Here is a 24,940-nt window from a genome sequence, read left to right on the forward strand (position 1 = left end):
GGAAAAAAAATATAATGTAGATGGGATCACATCATTGAATATAATTTCTATAGGAAGTATTTATTTCTTTTTCCATGTTTAGAAAGTCCTTACATAAAATACATTTTTAAACGGCTTACGTAATCCTCTGAACCATGCTTGATGTTTGCTTTTTTATAGTCGCTTTCAATTCTGATAACGCTACTCTGAATTTAATCAAAAATAGATTTGAAGAGCCTATTGTTCCAAACCAAGATTTCCTTTCCACACAAATATCCAAAAATGTCATATGCATACTCTAAATAGGATGAATACAGAGGATCAATAACAGCGTAACACCTAAAAAGTTATTATTATAGGAGGAGAAAGTTGAAGCAGGTTAACTATAAGCAAAGTAGGCAAAAGACTTAAGACATACTGAAACGTAACTTTGAATAATTGTAAAGTTCTGTGAAAAATGGAAAGACTAAATTTAATAAGCAATAATCTATCAAAGAATGGCTCTTCTGGACCAAAAGCACTAGGCTACAATGCTAGTAAACTATGACTGTGGAAAAAAAACTTTCAAGTAGTGGCACTATTAGCCACTAAAAAAGAGCAGATATTCTGTGTACCCAATGTGAAAAGGTTCACACCACACTTTAAAACGTTATGGTTAACAATGCTGTCAGCATCATCTTGGAATATATAAAATAATAACATTTTTAAGGCTTTTTTACCTTGAATTCAAACTAAACAAATCACTATGACAAATACAAATGCAGTTTTTAGCCAAGGCGCTAAACTTAAGGTATTTTGAACATGATAAAATTCTAATACTATCAAATATCCCTGAATATTCTCCTTAAGACTGTTTATATTAGATTTAAAGAACCCATTTTTTAATAGAAATTATTCCTAAGACAACAATTTTGAGCAAATAGGAGTCAAGACCCATTCTATTTTTTTGTTTATTTTCTTTTTTTAAAAAGTCAGACAACTTAAATGAGAAACCTGGGACATCTTTTTCTTTTTCTTAAAATAGATGAGTCTCCCCAAAAAAATTTGTAAGGAAAATTTTAATAAAAAATACTGTCTATCTTCCTTTGTCACCATTCTACATTTACCACATTCACAGAGATTTTAAACACAAAACAAAATAACTTCAGTATAAATCATTTCCAAAGAAAGAGAACCTAACAAAAAAATAAATACGCTGAAAAAAGTTATGTATCTAATACTTGAATAAAATAATGGCTAACTTTATATCAATAACCATGATACATCTTAGTACTTCTGAAACAAACGATAACATTTAAATTTCATTTGTGTTGTTGTTCGTGTTCAAAATATCTTTATCAACTTTTCAAAAATAATCTCCATCCAACATAACACAAGTGAAAGAAGAACCAAAGAACATAATTTGAAGCACAATTTTTTTTAAAGAATATACTCTTTTAATGGCCATTATATTTAAAATCTGGAATTTATACTTATAGATCAACCTAAGGTACACACTATCCAGGACATGAATTTTTGTCAAATAATGAATCCTCACTGAAGCAGCTTACAAAGGAAAGCAATTATACTGAAATATAGTTTATCAAAATATTTCTTAAAACAACTTCACAAATCCCAGGTTTAAAATCCCTGCTGTAGAATGTTTTGTAGTTTGTATTCACATAAGTCCTATATTTCTCAGTAAGTAGACTCTCGGATATTTTATATATTCTGTAGTATATTTTGAATAGAATTTCTTTTCCTCCATATTCCTGAAGCTTTTATTGTTCAGCTACAGAATGGTTGGCAATATGTTAGGTTTCTTTTATATACTATTACTTTGTTGAAGTTATTATCTCTAATATATTTTCTAATCAATTACTAATTCCACTAATTTTTAGCTGATTCTCTAGGGAGCCATTATATCATCTGCAAAATCATTTTATTTTTTCTTTGCCTATAGGCATTCCTTCAATTTCATTTATCTTTTTCCTTTGGCTAGTATTCTAGAACTAAGTTAAACAACGACAATGGGATGTCTTTTTATTCCCTATCTTATTTAAAATGCCTATTATGTTTCTCCATTACAGGTGGCACTAACTTTTAGCCTTAGGCAGATACAGTCAACTGTATAAATGAAAGGTACCTGTATTCTCCACACTTCTCAGTGCTGTAGCATCTTTTTATTGTAAGCATCATCATCCTTCCAATCATCCAGATTTATAACCTTGAAGTCATTCTAAACTCTGCCTTCTCTTTCATTCCTGTATCCAAACATGGCTAAGATTTTCAGGTTCTATCTCTACATCAACTCGTATACAGTTCATTACTATTCATATTGCTCTCATCATTTCTTTCCTGGACTACTATAAATGCCTCTTCTTAATGGGTCTCCTTGATTCTAGTCTTTCCCCTATTTTCTTCATATAGCTACTAAAATAATCATCATAAGGCACAGGTCTGACCATGTCACCTTCCAGTTCCAAAAAGTCAGTGATTATACCCTATAGTTTATCCTAGAGATAAACTCTCTTATCTGGCATTTAGGGCTATCAATCTGGATTTCATTTTCCTTTTTGGCTTCATTCACAAACTATAAATTTCATCTATACTAGACCACTAGCCATTCCTCAAATTTGATATTTTATGTCACGGCTTTGTGAACTCCATCTTCTATCTCTCACAATTTTTGTCCTCTTTCAAGGCATTGTTCAGCTGTCACCTTCTCTGAGATACCTTCCCTAATCCTCCCAGTTGATAATATATTCTTACTCATTTTTTTAGGTAGTATGTTTGTTTACATTATTTACCCTAGAAGAAGGCACTCTCTTCAAAGAAAGAAATTGCCACATTTTTGTCTTTGCATTCCTACTGCTTTGGACACAGTAGGTCCTTAATGACTGCTGAACTAAATAAATGACATTTGAGAGACAACTTGAATCAAAGTTCTATATATGAGATTGCTGTAGAAAAGTTCTGGATAAGTGATACATAGGTACCCTACTAAAGGGATCTCAAAAAGTGTATAGGTGAGGGTTTCCAGTCAGAGTGACAAAGCAGTCTTACACCTCCTTACCTGGCTGACAAGTCTCTCCTTTAGTAGCTGCTATTGGGAATGCTATATGCAAAAGTGTAAAGGAGAGAAATTAAGCAATTAATAGATGAATATACCTAAAGTAGTGAGTCAGTGCGTAGAAGAAAATATGAGTTTATCAAGACAAGAAGATAGGAGGCATGGCAATGAGTGAAGAACAGGCAGGTGCCATCGATGTGCCAGGCACTGAAATGTTTTACAAATGTTCTCTCAATCTCATTTAATCCTATTAATATGCCCACTTTACAGTTGAGGAAGCCAATGATTTTTTAAATGATAAAATATGTAATAAGGTATACTTTGGAAGAATATACTGTATATAAAATTTAAGATCTCAATATAAAGCAATTTCAACCCTCTCCAAGCTAGTACTATAATGTGCTGTAGATGTATTGCCACTAAAAACAAGACCTATCAAAAGCATACATTTTTAACTAACACAAAAGTGGCTTATTTAATGAAACTTTTTACACAGAGTATTTTTTTAATATCTCAGTGCAAAAAATACAGATCCATTACACTAATGTAGCAACAATGCATCAATACTGTTTTCATTAGTCATTAGTAACCAACTTGAATAAAATACAAGGAAAAAAAAAGCACAATGAAGCTCATGAAAATATATAAAAATCAGCCTGCTCTTATAAAACAAAAAATTTAAAACATCATAATGGAAGAAAATTACTTGAGAGGTTAAATGACTTGCCCAGGATCACACTGCCAGAAAATATCAGAAGCCAGATCTGAATTCAGGTTTCTCTCATTCCAAGCCCAGAGCATTATTTATACACTATACCACCTAACTATAAAAATACATGAGTAAAATAACATAATCCAGGTGAGAAAAACAATAAAAACACACATGAAACAAACAACACATAACTGTGTAATACAGATTACATATATTATAGGAATTCACAGATCATCTAGCAAAAAGAAGCTACCATCAGTTCTCATGCAAGCAGTTAAAAGTGAGTAAGACTATGAGAAGATTGCTATCCTCCCAGTCACCCAGATTCCCAACATCTAAGTCATATATGATTCTTCTCTGTCTCTCATCCCTCATATTCAGATATCAAACCTGATTACTTTAAGCTGCTCAACACTTTTTGCATCTGCTCTCTTTCCTCCACTCACATGGCTATCACCTTAGTTCAAGCCTTCATCATCTCTTATTTGGACTCCTAATTGGTTTTTCTTGCATCCATTTTCCTCACGGCTGCCAAAAGACTATTTCTAAATCACAGGTCCAACAGCTAGGCCCAGCTATATCACTTCCTTGCTCAATAATGTCCAGTGGCTTCCTTTCAGTTTTAGGATAAAATACCAACTCCTCTGTTGAGCATTTAAAGCCCTTCATACACTGACTCAAACCTATCTTTTCAGGCTAATTATACATTACTGCCTTTCACATATACTGTGCAGTCAAACTGTCCTACCAGCTGTTCTTCATACATTCAATCTCTCACCTCTATGCCTTTGCCCAGGCTATCTTCCAAGCCTTCAATACTATCATTCCTCACTTTTGCCGCCCCTCCCCCCACATCACTATTGCCCCTTCAATGGTCAACTCAACTGCCACTTATTTAAAAAAAAAAAAAAAAAACAAAGAGGGCAGGCTTAGTGGATTGAGAGGCAGGCCTAGAGACCAGAGATCCTGGGTTCAAATGTGGCCTCAGACGCTTCCCAGCTGTGTGACCCTGGGTAAATCACTTAACCTCCATGGCCTAGCCCTAACCACTTTCCTGCATCAGGAGAACAGTACTGATTCTAAGATGGAAGGTATGGATTAAAAAAAAAACAACATACAGATTATATGGGATAGAAGAAGTAAAGTAACCAAATACTTGTGAATTAAGAGGTTAGTTTTATGTATGCAAATAAGTTATATAAATAAAAATGGTGATTCATAATCAAGGTTAAACTCAATGGAATGAAGGCAGAATTCAGTCTTGAAAGATATCTATTGACAGAGTATAATAATATAGTTGTTCCAGAAAAAAATAACAAAAACAAAAATGGCCAATGAGATACAAGGGCCAGGAAAAAAGCATGATAGAAACCAAGGGAAAAGTGTTTCCATCATGAAAAGATTTTAAAATAAATTAACCTAAACTTATAAGGCAGTTCTATTATAAATTCATGACTTTACATTTCTGATTCCATTTTTTAATAGCCAGTTCAAATCTTTCAAATCTAAATTGGTTTTCACCTAATGTAAGAGGCAAGGATGTGAATGAGGAAAATGACATAGTATGGCTGGATAACTTGCCCCAAGGATAATATGTTATCAGAAACATTAGTTTAGTGCTTGCCCCAAATGTTCCAGGTACAATTCCAAAATTATGCTATGCTGCATTTCTCATCTGGCTATCAAAACAAGAATGCAGCCAGTTTTAAATAGGTAGATCAGATTCTGTACCTAAGTAACCAGAGCTCCTCAACTCTTAAATTACTCACAGAATAGAGTATATGGTGCCCAGAGAAGACTAGGCACTCTGCCCAATCTTCCAACTACACAGCATCCCCAAAACAGACAAGTATTGAGGACACAGGAAGGGTCCAGTCTCAGGGATCTTAAGAGCTCAAAAGATATCACTTCAAGCATAACTTATATACTACATAACAGCTGTATGACCTTTGTTAAATCATACTTCTCTGATCTATTTTCACAACTATAATTTGTAAATTGAGAATAATAATACTAATATTACCTTCACTTCACCACATTACTGTTAGGAAACAGAAAAGTAAACAAAAAAATGTAAACAGAAAAGTAAACTATTATTACCAGGCAAGGACAAAAGAAACAATGAGTAATTTACCCATAAGAAATGTTTTCAGAAGCATAATTATTAAGGGCATTACAAATATAGTATGCAAAGTACAAGCATAATTACAAGTACTGATTTCAAATATAAACTTCTTAAGTAAAATATTTAAATCATTTACTGATGGAGCAAAAGAGAAAGAAGGTCTAAACTTTCATTTTAAATACATTTTAAAGCAAAAAAAAAAATTTGCAATCTTATCACCAGTTAATTGTAATGCTAAAAATTATAGTTTCAGATCACTGTACTGGTTAATATAACTGGATTATTCACAGCTATTCATCAAAAAATATTGCTTTTACTTTATATGATGTTCTGGTTCTGCTCACTTCCCTCTGATCACTTTCAATCCCAGGGCCTCATGATTTAAAATGTCATCCTTCTCCAGAGGAAGAACTGATGGGATCTGATTGCAGACCAAAGCATACTACATTTCACTTTCTTATTTTTTGTCTGAGATCTCTTCCACAAAATGATAATATGAAAATGTTTTATAAGAATGCACATGTAAAATCAATATCAGATTGCTTATCATCTCAGGGAGGAGAGAAGAGTGGTGGTTGAGAAAGACTGAGGGAGAGAGGGTAGAAGGAAAGGAAAGAATTTAGAACTTAAATTTTTTTAAAAGAATGTTAAAATTGTTTTTATATGTAATTGGGAAAAATAAAATATTTTAAAAATAAATTTTAAAATTATAGTTTCATCTCTGCACAAGAAATTATTAACCGTTGCTTTATATTATTAAATATTCAATCTGGACCCTCAAAACACTCCCATTTTTAAAAGTTACCAAATATCAGCCAATTCTCAATATTAAGTCTGAAGTTTGCAAATTGCGGGTTCTCTACATAATCAATTGTACTACATGGTACACAGTTTTAGCTCCCAACTAACAAGAAAGTGATTGAATTTATTACATAGAACATAACTAAAATCACTTAACCAAATAACATAGATTAACTACCAGTTCGGGGGCTATTAAGGCAAATAAAAACAACACACTTAAAAGATAAACTTACTTTGAAGTATTAATTGGTCAAAAAGAAATGAATTTCACTTTTCCATCTCATATTTAGTTTTTTGCTTCACTATAAAATCACAAAACTTATATAAAATGTTTAATAAGTTACCTAAGAGTACATCAAGTGTTTCCTTCTCAGCTACTGAACAGCTACTCGAGTTTAAATGCACTGGCACTTATCCAAAAATGGCTAAAAAGGAAATGATGCAACATCCATGGAATTAAATAGGAAATCCTCTGTTTGAACCCACAATAATCCAAATTATTAACAAATTATCAACAGCAGTTCATTTCCTTTTGGTCAGACAATTTTTTCTAAATCTACCCAAACTTTCCCCCTAGTTAACAGTAAAAGACTTTAAAAAACAAAGTAAAAAGAAATATCTTTAGTCAGGGGTAATTTCTTCCAACAAAATGCAAGATACATCAAAGTACATAAAGTTGTGCTAAAACCATAAGTTTTCTTTCCTGTCTGAAGACTGAGTTTCTACTACAATGTAAATTAAAAGACCACTAAAAGAAAGCCAAAACTGAAAAACCAGTAATAGTTCAGAAGAACAAATAGTGAAATGGACTCTCTCCTGGGAATAGGTTAGTGGAAGAAAGTCTAATGTTGAATACATTGTTAGGTACAGTAACTCTATCAGCTGTTTTTGTTTAACTTTTTTTTTTCTTTGTGACAAGAGATGGTTCAATTCAGGAGAAAGAGGGCACAGATACAAGTCCAAACAATTTTGAGGAAATTATTGTGATTAAAAAACAAAAGACGAAACCTTTTTATAAAAGTGTGTCACATATTCTGAGCAATGGCAACAACAATGGAAAAAACAGAGCCTCCCCAGGTGACTACTTTGAAGGCCAACAGTCTTTTGGATGCACAGTTCTGGTATGTTTATTTAATAAGCAGTCACACCTTTTAAGTGAGTCAAGTAAATGATTAAAGACCAAAAGGGGGTGGGGGAGGTGAGGGCACTGGGTTTCTGGTAGTGTTGTCAATTACGTAATACTAAAACAACCAACATAAGATCCTAGTCTTGTCCAAATGCCTAAAGGCAATGATGTCCTTTGGTCTGCCATGTCTTTTAGAAGCTGATGTCTTCACTAAAATATACCACTGATTTCTGACTGCTAAATGCCATTTTCTTTCAGCTGCTACTAAGTTATAATCACACTTAAATAGTAAAAAAAGAACTTTTCTTTTGTATACTTTTTTAATGAATTGTTTTCAATTGCATGTAAAAACAATTTTTAACAAATTGTTTTCTGACATTTTTGCAATTCAGATTCTCTCCCTCACTCCCATCCTCCATCCCTTATGTCCCAGGAGGTAACCAGTCTGATACAGGTTATATCAATGCTTTCATGCAATACAAATTTCCATATTCTGTACTGAAGACACATATCACATGATATACTGCTTGGATCTGCAATGAGATAATTTTTTTTCTTTGGCTATGGATAGCGAAAAAGCACTTTTTTTTTCTTCCTTTCTTTCTTCTTTTTGTTTTCACTTTGATATAACTTTTTTAATCTCTTCCTATGGTTACATGATTCACCTTCTCTCCCCTTCCCTCTCCCAGAGTTGACAAGCAATTCCACTGGGTTATACATGTATTATCACTCAAAACCTATTTCCATACTATTCATTTTCGTAACAGAGTAATGAAAAAGCACTTTTCTGACAATGACCCTGAGGTATACATCCTCAATGTTACAGACGAAGAAACTGAAGCTATTGATAGGTTAAGCAGCTTGTCCAGTGGCCACAGCTAATGAGTATCTCAGGTGAGATTTGAACCCAGGTTTACAAAACTGGCAGATTCTAGGTGGCTTTAGTGGGAAAAGTACCATGCCTGTAATCAGAAAAATGACTTCATATCCAGTATCAGATACTTACTAGCTATATGACCCTAAGCAACTCACTTACTCTGTCTGCCTCAGGTATCTCAACTGTAAAATGATATCACCTACCTCCCAAGCTAGTGACAATAAGATATTCATAATGCACATAAAAGGCACTTAATAAATGCTTTTTTCCTTCCTTCCTGACTCCCAAGACTTGCATAGTTTTCTTACTATGACTTTGTTCAGTCATTTTTCAGTCTTGTCCAATTCTTTGTGACTACATTTGGAGTTTTTCTGGTAAAGATATAAGGTGGCTTGCCATTTCCTTCTCCAGATCATTTTACAAAAACAGTCAAGTGATTTGTCCATGGTCACACTGCTAGCAAATATTTGAGGCCAAATTTGAATTCAGGAAGATGAGTCTTCCTGCCTCCAGGCCTAGCACACTATCCACTATGACAGCTAACTGCCTTTTACTACAATTACTTCCTATCAATAAAATGACACAGCTTAGCTAATTTGGTAGAAACTAGGCAGTTACAACACTTCTTCAGTCTACCCTGGAAGATTTGATTATTCAAGCTTTAAATGTCTGCCCTGAAGTCATTTACTTCCATAGTGGTAGGCTGATTGTGTTCCAGGACTATGTTAGGTTTATGATTCATAAGGTTACATTAAGAAAATCATTCAAGATATCATAAATGCCACTTGTGGCAGATCGAAGTCTAATATTCATAGGAAGGTTAAACACTTATACTATGTAGTTTGTTGCCACTTAATTTGCTTTTAAGTTGTTATAAGCCCTGTTTGCCTCAGTTACCTCATCTGTAAATGAGCTAGAGAAGGAAATGGCAAACCACTTCAGGATCTTTGCTAAGATCACTCCACCAAATGAGGTCACCAAGTGTTGTACCCAACTGAAACAAACCAAACAAATAATTTTTATTGTTCTATTATTTTTCTTTTGATGCTATTAATCACTAGATTTATTCACAAAGCCCTTAGGCAAGTTCCAATATTACTGGCACTCCTGGGCTTTATACAAAGGAAATATAACACTAGCTTTTAACATAGTCTCTGTGTAAACATAGATCATATAGTTGGACATACTTAGACCTGAAAAGGATTTCAGGAGAATATATATATATGAGAAAACTTGTACAGAATTAAGTTGAGTCAATTTGTTGCAGAGAAGTTGAGGGACTTGTCCATGATAAAACCAAAACTTAAGAATACAGTAAAGTAAGAGAACAGAACAAGGATGGTATCAACTCTAAAAATGTATAAAAAGAGAATGAAAGAGTAGTATGAACAAAGTTTGTCTAAGGTGTGCCTATTATTTAGTTATGAATAAGAATTCGGAACTGGTACTGAATTTTATGTGATGGTTTTAAGTACTCATCACAGATTTTTTTTATCTTTTCTCATTAAATGGCTCCTTCGACAGTACTTTCTAAAAACATTCTTATGTTTTCTCACCCTCAAAAACCCATTATTGTCTTTACATCTCCACCAGAAGAAGCTAAACTCAAAAAGGTCATCTACAAGAGGTGACTCAACTTTTTCTCTTCTTATTCTTCTTAACTCCTTACATCTTTCTGATCTTTTCATTCCCCTGAAACTGCTCTCTCCAAAGTTACTGATGATTTCCTAATTGCTAAATCCAAAAGTTTTGGACATTTCAAACTGGATATTCCAAAGGTAAATTAACATCCCAAACAGAATTCATTATCTTTCCCCAACCTTGCCCTCTTCCAAACTTCCCTATACCATTAAGGGCAGACCCAGGCTTTAAACCTCAATGTCATCCTTTATTCTTCACTTGCATTCATCCCACATATACCATCTGTTGCTGAATCTTGTCATTTCTACCTTTTCCATATCTCGTGTGTGCCTGTCTCCTCTCCACTGAAACAGTCATAATTCTGGTTCATCACCTCTTGCAATAGTTTTCTAATTGGTATCCCTGGCTCAAGTCTCTCACTCCAATTGAGTCTCAATTCAACTAAAGCTTAGGTATCATTATGTTACCTCACCACTCAGCAATGTCCAGTGGTTCACTATCACCTAAAGGATTGAATATGAAGTCTCTATTTTTGGCACTTAAAGCCCTTCACAAGTTGACTCCTTCCCATCTTCTTCCATTATACTACCCTTTAGGCACTCTACAATTCAGCTTCATCAGCACACATACTATTCTTTGCACACTAATCATCTCACTGTTTGGGGGGTGGGGATGGGGCAGCTGGGCAAGGATTGTACACATTATTTTATGCTGTTTTTTTAATGCCCTATTAAGTTGGTTTTAATTCATTTTATAAATTTTAAGTTCAAAGCTGGATTGTTTGACTAGTCTAACTTAGGTCTGGCAAACAATAAAATGATCACAGTATCACAGATTTAGAGTTAAAAGGGATGTTAGAGGCCATCAAGTTTAACTTCTCATTTAGGAAAAAGATGAGCTGGTGCAGTGGATAATGTGGGGCTTGGAGTCAGGAAAACCTGAGTTTCAATATTGCCTCAGACACTAGCTGTGTTATCATGGGCAAGTCACTTTACCTCTGCCTCGATATCCCATAAATGTTGCAAGTATGGTTATAGTATGATACCTCTCATGTGTTGTCATTTAGTCATTTTTCAGTCATGTCTGACTCTTCATATTATTTCTTGACAAAGATACTAAGCACTGAGTAAGCACTTTATAAATTTTAGCTATCATTATTATTATTGCCCTGAGCACACATCTATAGGAGATATGTGAGATGGGATTCAAGCTCTCTATCCAGTACACTGTGCTCGATGCTCTGACGTCTTTTGTTCTCAACAAAGGATTTCAACAGAAAAGGGCAACTACGTGACACAGTGGACAGAAAGCCAGGCCTAGTGTTGGGAGGATCTAGATTCAAATGTGATCTCAGATACTTCCTAGATGTCACTTAACCCCTTTGTTTAGTGCTGCCCTTCTCTCCTAGAGTTGTTACTAGGACAGAAAGGGTTTTAAAAAAATGCTTTAATACTGATATAAAGAAATCAGTTGATCACCAACAAGAGTAGAGAGGTTTAGAAATAAGCAACTGTAACACGTGTTAATTGTTCTGAAAAGAAACCGCACCTCCACTGGCTTCCTAGCTTCTCTAATTTCTGTCAAGTGTCTTAACATGGCACTCTATAAAAAGTCTTTTCCAGTTTTCCTTAGTGTTAGTGCCATCCCTCCGAATTCATCTACAATTTATCCTGTATCTCTCTCTTCTGAATGCAAGTGTATTGCTTGTGGTCTCTCCATGAGATTGTGAACTCCCTGAGGACAGCCTTTTTGCCTTTCTTTGTATTCCCAGTTCTTGGCACAGAAACATAGTGTAGGCCCTTAATAATTGCTTGTTGACTTGGCTAGAAAAGGGGAAGGGAAGGAAGGTGGGAATAAACATTTTTATTGTTCCTACTAAGTGCCAGGCACCGTATTATATAAGCACTTTACAAATATCTCCCTTGAAACAACAGTCCTAAGAGCTAGGTGCTATTACACTACCCTCATTTTTAAGTTGAGGAATCTAAAGCAGACAGAGGTTAAATGACTTGCCCAGGGTCACAAAGCTACCAAGTATCTGAGGCCAAATTTGAACTCAGGTCTTTTTGACTTCAGGCTTAGAATCTGACTCCATTTTGCCATATAACTGAAAAAGACCCTCCAAAATAAAAGTTCAGCTAGCTTCCTTTTCTATGATGTTCATCAAACTAATAACCTAGTTTTACAAAGTAAGAAAATGTTCATTCTGTATCTAGACTTTCATGTGCTATCATTGATAGCTCTATTTTTTTGTCATGACTGTTGTTATTTTCTACCATACTGATAGTTTATAAAAGAGTGATTTTCTAATGTAAGTGATCCAACAATCACAGAAATTCATAATATAGCAATCTTCTGGATGTTTTAATAACTACTTTTTAATAAGATCACAAGAATTGCCAACTTTGACTACAATATCCATATGTAGACTCCACAGTATTTAATTTCTCTAGAACAGTATAATTACAGTATAATCGAAGTATTTTTAAATTTTTGAACATGCCTAACTATAGATCAAAACTTTTGATCTAAATAATACTGCTCTTAAAAATCATTGCATTCACTCTTTAGATTTATAGGTATGACTATTATAATTAAAGGTTAAATAGCATTATAAATATTATTTTTCAACAACATATAATTTGACCACATTAAATGGCTTTAATATGACAACCTAGAACTGTTTTGTTGGGTTTTTTTTAGTTTGTTTTTTTAGGAACACAGCAGTGCCACAGTGATTTCCTAACCTCAGTATTTCTACTATCTCTACACTAAGGAAAAGAGAAGGGAAAGGTCAAAGGAAGGTCAAAAGGCAACAGATTTCTATATATGTGTATATGTACATATATACAAAGACTTACACATATACACACACATACACATACATATATATGACAAAAATGGTAATAGCAACCTGTTAGACTAAGGTGAAAATAAGTAGATAACATTTCTTTCTGTTAGCATACTCAATTTATCTGAATAATTAAATGTTTTACAAGTTGCTAGAGTAATAGATTCTCCAAAAAAATGTAATAACTGCCTCCATGATAAAGCGAAAATGAATTGCATTTCATCAAGATGTTGAGAAATTTTTAGAAACAACAAGAAAAAAAAAAGAAAAAGAAATATTCTGTGGGCTCCTAAACCATTCAAGCTTTTCAAATTAGGATCTATACATTATAAATGTAGTCACTGATATCATATAGCTTACTCTCTCCATAGGTGGGGGGAGGAGCATGAAGAGAAGGAAGGAGAAAATTTGGAATTTTTAAAATGAATGTTAAAAATAAATTTTAAGGGGGGCAGCTGGGTAGTTCAGTGGATTGAGAGTCAGGCCTGGAGACGGGAGGTCCTAGGTTCAAATCTGGCCTCAGACACTTCCCAGCTATGTGACCCTGGGCAAGTCACTTGACCCCCATTGCCCACCCTTACCACTCTTCCACCTAGGAGCCAATACACAGAAGTTAAGGGCCTTAAAAAATAAATAAGTAAACAAACAAACAAATAAATAAGTAAATAAATGANCAGGTTCAAATCTGGCCTCAGACACTTCCCAGCTATGTGACCCTGGGCAAGTCACTTGACCCCCATTGCCCACCCTTACCACTCTTCCACCTAGGAGCCAATACACAGAAGTTAAGGGCCTTAAAAAATAAATAAGTAAACAAACAAACAAATAAATAAGTAAATAAATGAATGGCTAAATAAATAAATGGATAAATGAATGAATAAACGAATGAATGAATTTTAAAAGTGAAAATACAAGCACAATGTCTAAAGAGAGAGAATTCACAGATTTATGTTTTAGCCTAATCAAACTATGAACAGTGGCTGAAGTGGGAATGAGATGGAATGAGCAAAAAATAAGGAAATTTTAGGAAGCAAAACTTGATAATAAATTGGATTTCAGGGATGAAGAGAAATGAAGAATCAAAGGCAGTTCTAAGATTTCTAGCCTGGGAGGCATAGTATTGTCACTGAAATGGGATGGCTGGAAATAGTAATTTTGGAAGAGAATGGTATTTTCAATTTTGGATACACTGAGTTCAAGATTATGTAGAACATCCAAGTACAGATGGCCTTTAAAGAGATGTAAATTTAATTGAATTAGAGAAATGATAAATTATGTTGCTCCATTGTGCTTAGTCTGCATATTAAAAGACAAAAACAAGGAGATATTGAGGCAAAGTCCAGAAACTCTAGAGCAATGGTGGGAAACTAATGGAAATGAAAGCACTAAATGTTAATAAGGATCCCAGCAAGCCACATATTGCCTTGAAAACTACATATGGTGCCTGAGGGCAGAAGTGGAGAGAACCTTGGGTCTGGAGTCAAAAAGACCCAAGTTCAAATCTTGCTGTATGACTCTAGGCACTTCATTTAATGTCTGACTCAGTTTCCTCAATTGTAAAATGGTTGGTAAAAATAGCAAAAAATAACAAAAAAAATATTCAAGGTTTTTATGAGGATTAAATGAGGAAATATTTGTAAAGTGCTTAGCACAGTGCCTGGCACAAAGTAGATGTTTTAAAAAATGCTTTCTTCAGAGGCAGCTAAGCGGCTCAGTGGATTGAGAGCCAGGCGTAGAGATGGGAGGTCCAAGGTTCAGACATTTCCTAGCTGTGTGACCTTGGGCAAGTCACTTAATCCCCATTGTCTAGCCCTTAGTTCCTCTTCAATGTAATATGCAGTATGATTATTTTTTTGAAATAATATGCAGTATGATTCTAAGACAGAAGGTAAGGGTTTAAAAAATAAAATGATTTCTTCTTTTTTTCATTTAAAAAATTATTATAAGAAATGGCTCCCTTTGAAGGGGAAGAAATGCAGGTCATGTAAAAGATATTAATAAAAATTTATTTTAAAAATAGAAATTAGGTATATGGTATGGATTAGTATTTGTTGATAGCTTCGTATTCTTTTTGAATAATAATATAATCTATCTTTGTCCTTTCTTATGCAATCTTACCCTCTTTTTAATACATTAAAAGCAGTCTTTAAAGAATACCTTTAAAATTGTATTGCCTCCAACAAGGATTTCTTCTGTATATATTTGGTCAGGGAGAGACAACTTTCCTGACTTTATCTTTAAAAATGTACAATTTCTTCATATAGTGCAATGAATACTCAATGCCTAGCCCTTACCACTCCTCTGCCTTGGAACCAATATGCAGCACTGATTCCAAGACAGAAGGTAAGGGTTTAAAAAAAAAAAAGAATCAGTCATTCCAGACTAAATATTCTTTCCCCTTCTGATAGGGTTAATAGCCTGATAAAGGAAAGAATGTTGTAGGTAAAGTTATGTGAAATTCTGCAAAAATTTACAAAATCTCTTATGGAAAAAGTGGAAATATGCAGACTAAACTTTAAGTGGATTTAGAAGTGGGTAAATTGACAGATCCTAACAGTAGTCATTAATAAGTTTCATGTCACCATAGAAGAAAGTCTACAGCAGAGATGCCAAACTCACAGGCTGTAATAAAACTTCCTACTGTGGCAAGAACCAGACTAAAATGTATTTGGGAAGTGTTTAACAAAATAAATATTCAATACAACATGAATAATGTTAATTTGTATTTTTCTAAGTCAATATGCAGTCTGTAGAATTACATTTCAATTTGAGTTTGGCACCACTGTTATGCAATGCCCTAGGGATCTGTCCTTGGCTTTGTACTGTTTAACCAAAGTATGGACAAAGATAAAAACATTATAGATGGAATGCTTATGAACTAAAAGGTATAGCTAACCCTCAGAATCCAAAATTAACAAACTGGAATCAAATTCATTAAAATTGAGGATAGCAAATATAATGTCATAACTGAGTTAAACAACATCTTTAAAAGAGAGGGGAATTGTGGCTATACATCTGAAAAATATCTGGGGTTTTTACTGGACTGCAAGTTCCATGAGTAGATGGCATATATTATAACAAGCAAAAGAGCTAATATGAAGATAAATGTAGTGCTCAAGATGAGGTAATAATACTACTACACTTTGCCCTGATCAGACCACATCTAGAATAGTTTATAGTTTAAAGAATACACTGAACCAAAAGACACTCAAAAGCCAAAAAGTCATGAATAGGAATTTGATCCTACAAGTCAAACATACAGTCCTGCCTAGCATTCAAAGCCCTATACAACCCATCTTCCTCCCCTATCACCAAAACCTTTCCACTTTTCTCACATTTTACTCCACACCGCATACCTTATTCTTCCTTAAGACATTTCATTTCCATACTGAGGGCATTTTCTCTGGCTATTCTTCTTACTGGTATATTCTCCCCTGCATATCTCTGTCTCCTAACCTCCCAAGTAAGTCCCAGTTATAATCCCATCTTCTATGAGATTTCCCTGATCCCCCTTAATGTTAATGGCTTCCCTCTATTGATTATCTCCAATTTATCCTGAATATGTCTTGTTTGTACATAGTTGTTTTCATTTTGTCTCTCCCATTAGACTGTGAACTCCTTAAGAGCTGCAACTGTCTTTTACCTTTCTTGGTACCTCCGGCACTTAGTACAACAATGTCTGGTAAATAGCAGACACTTAAAAATGACTAAATAAGAAACACATCATGGTGAGAGGCCTCGAGATCCTACAAAATGAGGTTTAGTTGAGAAAAAAATAGAGATATTTAGCCCAGAAAACACTTAAGGACAAGAAAAATATCTTTAAGCATACTAAGAGCTGTCACCGGAAGAAGTTTATATTTGCTCTACCAAAAATGGTAATAAAATAAGGTTAATGGGACAGATTTACATTTGATGTGTGGAAAAACAACAGGGCAGCTAAGAAAGGAAGGGCCATATTAATGTCAAACTACTCCAAAAAAGTACTTTTATGGAACAAAGAATATGCACAATTATATTCCATTGCTTCATATACCAAAATTTGTTTAATCATTCAACAATCTCTTCTGTTCCTCTAATTTGCTTATAATACCACCATTTATGTCTAAAGCATGGATCCATTTAGGATTTATCTTGGTATATAGCAGGTCAATCTATACTCAACTGCTTTACAGTATTCATAGCAGTTTTTGTTTGTTTTTTAATCAAATAGTCCTAAGGGAAATAGGACTTGGAAGTTTATCAAAAACAATACTTCTGTGTTCATATGACTCTATATATAATATAACAAATCTATTGAAATGATTTACCCAAACTATCTCTACATGTATCGATAGCAACTGAACTCAAGGTTTCTATATCAATTTAACAATATGATAGCCTCTAAAAGAAACATGTCATATGTGAATACTCACTAAATAAAATTACAAATCAAATTTTTAGTTATCCAAATTGTTATTAATCCCATTTTACTGGGAAATAAACTAATTTCTACTGTACAACACATCAAATAGGACAAACCAACTTGAGAGGTCCAGAACTGGAGATCATTGTATTAAACTATGAAAACCACTGTTCTCACATCAAAAATCTCCATTCTATTCTTAATTCTGTTCAGTTTAATGAATCACTTAACTTCTGTAGAAGTAAGATAGCATTAACTGACCTAATCCCACTTTCAAGAAGAATTTGTTATCATTGAAGGCCTTTAAACCAAATCCTGGGTGAATAAGATTTGCATTTAATACAGATAAAAATTCAACCTAGGAGTCATCTTTGACTCATCATTATCTCTGGTCTCCAGCCCCCATATCCAATCAGTTGCCAAAGCCTGTGAATTTCACCTTTTTAACATCTCTAGAATACTCTTTCTCTCATCTGACACTGCCACCACCCTAGTGCAAATCATCCGCCACCTCGTACTTAGAAAAGAGTAGGTTGGGGGGGAACGGGGGTTCAGTGTGCCAAGGGGTCTGCCTGCCTCAAGTCTCTCTCCAATCTACTCTATCCTCCATTCAGCCACCAAAGTACTTTTCCAAAAATTTAAGTTCCAATCCAACCATGTCACCTCCCTAACTCAATAAAGTCCAGTGGCTCCTTATCACCTCCGAGATCAAATATAAAATCCAGTTTGGCATTCAAAGTCCTTTATAATCTAACTCTCTCCTACCTTTCCAGTCTTCTTATTCCTTACTCTTCCCACCACGTACCCTTGTGTCGAAGTGACATTGACCTCTTTGTTTTGCTCAAATGAGACACTTCATCTCTCTCCTGTGGGTCTTTTCTCTAATGGACTCCTTGCCTAGAACTTAATGCCAAAATTGACAAAGAGCCAGCTCATGCTTTCTCTCCTCCACTCTTACCTACTGACTTCCTGGGCTTCCTTTAAATCCCAAACAAAACTCCATCATTTACAACAAGTCTTTCTCAATCTCTAAATTCTAATGCCTTCTTTCTTTTAATTATCTCCTATTTATTAGCCTGTGTATATCATGGTGATTCACAAATCCACTTAACCTGCCCTACCCTCTCTGCTGACAACTACATCTCCAATCGCTTTTCAGATATCTGAAACTAGACTCTAGTAACATCTCAAACTCAACATGTCCAAAACTGAATTCATTATCTTTTTCCCTACACATACCCCCTCTTCCTAATTTCTCTATTGCTAAAGAAATTAATACCATTTCTCTGCCAGCTCTCACAATTCCTCTGCCTCAAAAGCTTATAATCCTCAATTTCTCAACTTTTACTCCTTATAGTCAATCTTTTGCCAAGGCCTATTAGTTTCAATTTTGGAATCACTCTTACTCTCCCTTCTCTCCTGTGACTGTCACCACTCTAATACATGTCCTCATTCCTTACCTGACACCTGGACCACGGCAATAGCCTGCTACTGAGTCTGCCTGCCTCAAGTCTTTTCCCATCCAATCTATGCTCCATTCAGTGACCAAAGTGATTTCCTAAAAACCCACATCTAACCATGTTATTTCCTTTCTCAATAAACTCCATGGTTCCCTATTACCTCCCCTACCAAATGCAAAATCCTCCGTTTGGCATTCAAAGCCCTTCACAACCTACCCCTACCCCCAACCAACCCTTCCAACCCCTATCCCCACCCCCACCTCTATCTTGCCAGTCTTCTTATACCTTAGTACCTGCCATATACTCTTTTTTTTTTTTTAACCCTTGTACTTCGGTGTATTGTCTCATAGGTGGAAGAGTGGTAAGGGTGAGCAATGGGGGTCAAGTGACTTGCCCAGGGTCACACAGCTGGGAAGTGGCTGAGGCCGGGTTTGAACCTAGGACCTCCTGTCTCTAGGCCTGACTCTCACTCCACTGAGCTACCCAGCTGCCCCCCTGCCATATACTCTTTGATCCAGTAACACTGGCCTCCTGGCTGTTCCTTGAACTAGATGTTCCATATCTCTGCTCTAAGCATTTTCTCTATCCTCCAACACTCTGATTGTTCTCCTACCTCATTATTACCTATTGTCTTCACTGGCTTCCTTCAAGTCTCAACTAAAATCCCATCTTCTATAGGAAGCCTTTCCCAATCCTCCTTAATTCTAGTGCTCTCTCTTTTAATTATTTCCCTACTCATCCTATATATAGCTTGTTTATACATTATCTGTTTGTTTGTTGCCTGTTCCACTAAATTGTGAGCTCCTGGAGGACAGAGACTGTCTTCTGCCTCTTTTTTTATCCCCATTGCCTAGTACTTTTATTTGATAGCACTATTATTTGATAATTAAAATTTAATAAATGTTTATTGACTATTGACTGACTCCTCTGAATATTTACTTACTACACATGCCTCTCCTTTATTTGTAGACATTTTTTAAATACAAAAGTGGCAAGGATAACTTCATCACTAGAATTTATAAGTTATTTATGATTCTCACAATAGAAACGAATAGTTCCTAACAAAGTGAGTGGCTTTATTGTAGATAATACATATCATTAACCTTACCTCTAGAAGACAGTAAGTTAATTTTTAAGAGGTGAGTTAATCTTTGAGTTGAGGTCTGCTGTAACAAGAGTCTAATTTAAGTATTTTCAAGGAGAGAAAAGAGTAAATCTTTAAATTAATTTTAAATTTCCTCTTCCATAAGCTCCAGTGATTCAGAATTCTATGACAGTATATGACCATAATATGAGAAATCAAGAAACTTCTAAACTTAATAACCTCAACTGCCTTCAAAGTTAAATTAAGTGGCAAAGTCTCAAGTGAGAATGCTGTGTTCTGTGAACAAGTCTGCTTACTCCGAGATGACCTAAAAAACTTTGTCTGCTTTTCACTTAAACTTGAAGTCTTGATTTAACTGGAAATCAAATTCTAAATGCATTCTCAAAGCACTTAACCAAAGTCCTGGCGGCCTTTTTTACTGAGGCTATTTCACATTTCTTGAGTACCTGTGCAATATTAATATTGGGCTCTGTTTGTTACTATTCTGTTCTCAAAAAGCCCACTCTCAATGATTATTTCTCTTGCAGTGGCAACCAGAGAAACAAAAGTCTCAGCAGTAGCTCTCATATCCCTTATTCTCCATTTCTTCTATAGGCATCCCATCTCTCTTCTCTTCCTCTTTTTCCTCCTTCTTCACCAACCCAAGTTGTGCTAAAACTTTATAAAAAGACAATGGGTCCTCCTCCTGCTATATCTAAATAACATTCATCCATTCTCTTCAATCTACAGTTACAAATATTATGATGTCGGGGAAAAATACAATTAACAATGGATAATTTTGCCTATAAAAGGTTCAAAATCACAAGATTTTGAGTCAAAAGGGACAGGAAGCTTACATGTTATCTACTCCAAAAGTCTGATTTACAGATGAAGAAATTAAGGCTCAGACGTTAAATGATTTTCCCAATCACTGGCAGAGTCAGTATTTAAATTTGGATCCTCCTATCCCCAATTCCAGTAGTCTTTGCATTACCTTATATTGAATCTTAGTATGAAGGATTACAAATCATTCCTTATTACTCTAGCTCTGGAAAAATAGTAACTACCTACCTTCCATTTCATCATTTTCAGAGTTAAGAGGTCAACTGATTTGAATCTAAGCAGGAGGAAAGGTTTCCTGTTTTTATCTATATTGTGTATAAATGGAAATTTTGAACCTTGGACTTCATCCCCCATAAGTCCCTTAGTATTTCCCAAAATTCCCTTTAATCTCTCCTTCACCTCCACGTTTGCATGGTTACGTTATTGTTTTATGAGTTCTGTAGCTCCTCCTTCTTCCTCTTTTGCTCTGGCCATTGGGCTGAATAGCTAGGTCTCTTACTTTAGTTATTATTAATAAAACTTTATTAAATATTCAGTTATTGGATATTAATTTTAAAATCCACAATTGGTTATATTCATATATAATACTTTGCAAATATATTTATAATCAATTATCTATCATTTGGCTTACTGTAAAACTCAATAAATATTCACACATGGGTGAAGAAGTACTGTCAGAAAAGCACTGAACTACAATTGTGTAAGCCTCTTAATAAGTCTACTCATCTTCACTAGTTGGACAGCATCAGAAGTTACTTTTTTTGGTAGTAAGATCTATACTGCTCTACAATGTTTTAATTTATTATAGTGATGTACTAATTTTCTGTACTTGTGCCCTAGGAGAATTCTGCAAAGATGCAATTTTTAAAGCTGAATAATCAATCGCATAACATGTATTTAGTAAGCAAAGCAATTATAAAATAAGCATTTTTAAGGAACCATCTTTTGGTTAAATTAATACTGTCAAACAAGTCATTCAAAACCAATATTTTTTGTGAAAAATTATATGTAAGAAAATATCTGCCAATGGCCATAATCTCTAGTTCTATAAAAATGTCAGCATTATAAAAATGATGCCTAGCATTTCCATAGTGCCCACTATCCAAGAATTTCCTGAGCTTTTAAGCATCACTTCATTAATCCTCTTAGCATTTCTTTGCCTTGAAATATAAGTATTTCCACTTTCCAGACAGTAAAGGACAGACATGCTAAAGCCAGACTGACTGACCTGACAGACCCACCAGCAAAATAACCCTCACTTCATCCCAAACTCCCAATCTAGACTTTCAAGGACTCTCTTTTTCTTCATTCAAGCAGCCTTCAAACAAAGATTCTCCTAAATGACTAGAAAAGAAATTAGTTGTGACTCATTCCCTATGTGCACAAGCAATTTCCATGACCTCTACCATCTAAGGAAATATAAATAACTCCTTTACCAATAAGTATATTTATTGTAATAGTAATCTCAGTAATGTCCAATTTCCTGTATTTCTATTTGTCTGGCTCACATTATAAAATCTTTGTCAAGAGAAAAATATATTCTATGGCACTGAAGACACAATCATATTGAGATAAGTACTTAATAATTTTTCCTCAGATATTGAACTTAAAATTAAACATACAATTGGTTGACAAGAAACAAAATCCAGGATTTCACTAATTTACTTGACTATATTCTGATGAGCACTGAACAACTTTAAAAGTTAGGTACTCAATGTTTTAAGTTTTCTTAACTATATGAGCATCAAAAATAGTTGTTTGACAACTGCTTGAACACATGGGCTGATGGGGATATTATTGGGATGAAGACACTAAACGTCAGCTAAGGGGAGTTTGGGGGAGAGGGAAAGAACATGAAATATGTAATTATGGGAAAATATTCAAAATAAAAACTTTTAAAAAATAAACCAATAAGAAGGAAGGGAAAAAAATAAATATAAAAATAGTTATTTGACAATTTTTCTGAATAAAATTCCAAATGTATTTATTTTGTGCTGAAATTTTCCCAAGTCACAAGGGTATTCCAATCCCCACTCCATCCCCTAACCAGCATTTATGAATTCCATCAATATAAATACAAAAAGGTATTTTAGGGCCAAATTATTCTGGCAAAATGCTCAAATAATCATTTTTCAAGGATGTCTTCCTAGACATAAGGCATGAATTTAAGTGATCTTTCAAGGTCCCTTGCAGAGATATTCTACTCTTTAACAATGCAAGTTTAAATTTGGAATATTTTAACACCATTAAGCTAGTGTTCTACAAATCTGAGGATAGCACATTTTTCATCCCCATTTCTATTGTTGTTTTTAAACCCTTACTTTCCATTTTAGAATCAAAACTATGTATTGGTTCAAAGAGAAGAATAGTTAAGGGCTAAACCAGTGATGGCAAACCTTTAGAGACCGAGTGCCCAAACTACAACCCTCACACGACATGTGAGCTCCAGGCTTTATCCTAAACAGGGGAGGAAGGAAGCATATTCAGCTGCTGGGCAGAGGGACTGGTAAGTGAGAAATGTCCTCTGGCTCATGTGGAGAGGGGGAGGGCAATAGTCTCTTCAAGCACCCAATGCCAACATGGGGTCAGGCAACTGAGATTAAGTCATTTGCTCAAGATCACATAGCTAAAAGTATCTGAGGTCACATTTGAACCCAGGACTCCTGTCTCCAGGTCTGGCTCTCTATTCACTAAGCCCCTAATGGCAAACCTATGACACACATGTCAGCACTGACACATGTAGCCATTTTCGATGACACATGGCCACATACAGAGAAGTATGAGGTTGCATGCTGAGGATGAAACATTTGCTGTAGTGTAGTAGACACTGTGCCGGAGGTCTGTAAGCCAATAAAACTGTCACTAAGCAGGTAAGTTAAATAATTAGTTTTTGGTCTTTTAAATACAGTTATGTATTACAATTATACATTTTTGTTAAACTATAAATATAACAAAATTACAGTTTTTTTCACAAAGTGACATACCACCCGAGTTATGCTCAGTTTTTTGGCGAATTTTGACACACCAGGCTGAAAAGGTTGCCCATCACTGCACTAAGCCACCTACCTGCACCATCCTTGTTTCTTTTTTTTTAATTATACTACTTTTTGAGGGAAATGGTACCAAATACAGCAAAAACTAAAACTGACTTGTTCTAATTGCTCTGATAGAAGTCACAATCCAACAAATGATGACAAGTTATCAGCAGATAAAAAGTGAGATTTGCACATTTTTTCAAAAGAAATGATTCATTTAACACAAAGTTTGCCCTTTGAAAATTATGTCTCAGTTTAAAAAGGGCTTCTTAGAATTTGTCTCTGAATAAATGTCATACTGCTCTAAAATGGTCACATTTGTGACCAATCCTTAAAAAAAGGAACTTGGGATCTTATGGTTATATCTGCTATAAGATCCCCAAAGTGTTATTTTAAATTATGGAAAATTTGGAAAAAATGTGATACAATGCTGCCTTTGAAGCACTATAATATCCTGAAAGAATTTCTGAACCAAATGTTAAATTATAAGTTAATTCTTTTATCAAATATATTTTAATTCCTTGAAAATACATAAAAGTGTAGTTAAAGAGTGCTGGATGTGGAACATGTAGACCTAGATTTGAATATTGGCTCTGTCAAGTTTTACATTGTGTGAAACTTTTGGACCTCAGTTTCCTAGATGATTTTTAAGTTTGTCTAGATGATTTTTAAGTTCTCTCCCAACTGGAAATCTATGATTCTATTTTATACATACATATATACTATAACTCTCATTTAGTCAAAATGTTAAATTAACCAGGATACCACCAAACTCCTTCACCATTTGAGAAAGGTATTTATTACATTTCTCTTTCCCTTCCCAATCTCCAATGATAAGTGAAGTATAGTATCAAGATAGAATTACCTTCAAAGCTAGAGAAAGTAGAGAATGAGAATTTCATTCTCACCTCTAATTCATACCAAAGTTCAGTCAGCAGTTCACATCTAC

The 24,940-nt window shown here is 34.6% G+C and overlaps 1 protein-coding gene across 1 annotated transcript in view; it reads right to left on the bottom strand.

The window, feature by feature from the left end:
• The window catches only part of TP53BP2 (tumor protein p53 binding protein 2), an 86,772-nt gene that overhangs the window by 47,192 nt on the left and 14,640 nt on the right, over window positions 1–24,940 (bottom strand).

Source organism: Gracilinanus agilis, chromosome 4, assembly GCF_016433145.1.
Source record: "Gracilinanus agilis isolate LMUSP501 chromosome 4, AgileGrace, whole genome shotgun sequence".
NCBI classification, from domain to species: domain Eukaryota; kingdom Metazoa; phylum Chordata; class Mammalia; order Didelphimorphia; family Didelphidae; genus Gracilinanus; species Gracilinanus agilis.